The sequence below is a fragment of the Tupaia chinensis genome, unplaced genomic scaffold, assembly GCF_000334495.1.
Source record: "Tupaia chinensis unplaced genomic scaffold, TupChi_1.0 Scaffold147038_1, whole genome shotgun sequence".
NCBI classification, from domain to species: Eukaryota; Metazoa; Chordata; class Mammalia; order Scandentia; family Tupaiidae; genus Tupaia; species Tupaia belangeri.
In genome coordinates, this window is record NW_006206889.1 from 2,660,051 (window position 1) to 2,661,690 (window position 1,640).

The 1,640-nt window shown below is 44.6% G+C and overlaps 1 pseudogene; it reads right to left on the reverse strand.

The window, feature by feature from the left end:
• Positions 1-18: 18 nt before the first annotated feature.
• On the reverse strand, positions 19-416 carry LOC114006327 (chromobox protein homolog 1 pseudogene; annotated as a pseudogene).
• Between the last annotated feature and the right edge of the window lie 1,224 nt (positions 417-1,640).

Consider the following 1,640-nt stretch of genomic DNA (forward strand, 5'->3'; position numbering starts at 1 on the left):
GCCTTTCTTCATTGAAGGTTATGCCAACCTGTGGGCACTTGACATAAGGAGCATGAGCTCGCCACTGGAGTCTGTAGCTCCAATAACCCCCTCTGGCTCCAAATCTAGGCAAAGCCTCACGGTGTTTCTGACTCCTCTTTCTTTGATTCGCTCTACTCTTCCTCATTTTCAGAATTAGCTTTGTGCTTGCCTCCTTCCCTTTTATCCATCTGTGCTGTTTTCTGTGATTGCAGAAACTCAGCAATGAGATCCAGGCAATGCAGGTTCTCTTCCGGCTCCCACGTGCTCTCCTCATCTGAGCAGCCTGTTCACCTTAGGAGTTACTCCACTTTGCCCTTTGCCACTCGACGGTCTAGCACTTTTTCCATCACATATTCCTCTTCCTCCTTTTTTAACACCTACTCCATTTTCTTCTAGTTTTTTAATTTTTTATTTTTATTTATTTATTTATTTTTTCCCATAATGCCCACCAGCTTTCTGGTACAAACAGGGGATGCTGCTCAGAGTAGTGCCCGAAGCCAGAATCAGTGCTGGGTTTCTGGCACTTGGCGTTGGGCTGATCACAGGAGTGGTGCCCAGGAAAGCAACAAGGGGCGGCCGACGGTGAGCCCCTCACTAAAGCAGCATACTGCAGCCCCTGATATTCCCCACCTCCAACAAAAGAGCTTTTCATTAACCATGAGTAATTTTTTAAACTGATCATCCACCTACTTGGAATATTTTTTTAGATTTTTTGCCATAGAGCATGTGTACTGGACAGACAGAGAAAAAGAGAAGAGAGAAATCAACCCCCAGGGGGATGACCCAGCGAATCTCTTCTCCTCCACTCTACTCTGAAGATTTGGGCATGCACACACATGCACCCCATGTCTTTTTCAAGTCACCACTCCAGGGCTTGAACCATGGAGTTGGCTTTCTCTCTCTCTCAGGTACCCTCTAGCAATGAAAAAAGTGAGATTCTAAATGAAATGGTAGCAAATTTAATATGAAACTACACTAAAAAATAGTAAGTCATTATGAAAAACAATCACGTGAGTTCTTCCAAAAACCAAAAACAGAATTACCATATGTTCCAGCAACCCCACTACTGGGTACAGATCAAAATGAAGCAAGTATGCTGAAGAGAGATCTGCACCCCCACACTCACATGGCACTGTTGGCAACAGCCAAGATCTGGCCTCTGCCTCAGTGTCCAGCAACAGATGAATGGATAAGAAAGAGTAGACACTCTTCAGCCTTGTAAAATTCTACCATTTGCAGCAAAGTGGATGAATCTGGAGGGAGTTATGCTAAGTGAAATCAGCCAGCCCTAGGACAAATGCCATATGACTCCACTTCATATGGAATCTGAAAAAGTCCAACTTCTGCAAGCAGAGAGTGGAATGCTAATTGCCAGGAGCAGGGCTGGAGGAGGGCCCATGAGGAATGGATGCTAAGGGGCACAAACATTCAGTTCTGCAGGACAAGTAAGTTCCCAGGATCTCATGTATAGCATGGTGGCCGTAGGTAATAACACCAAATCACGTACTTGAAGTTCGCTGAGAGTGTTCCACCACCCACATGAAAAGGTAACTATGTGAGATCATAAGGTACACGTGTCCAAAAATGCCATCTTACACCTAAAATTCATACAATGTTTA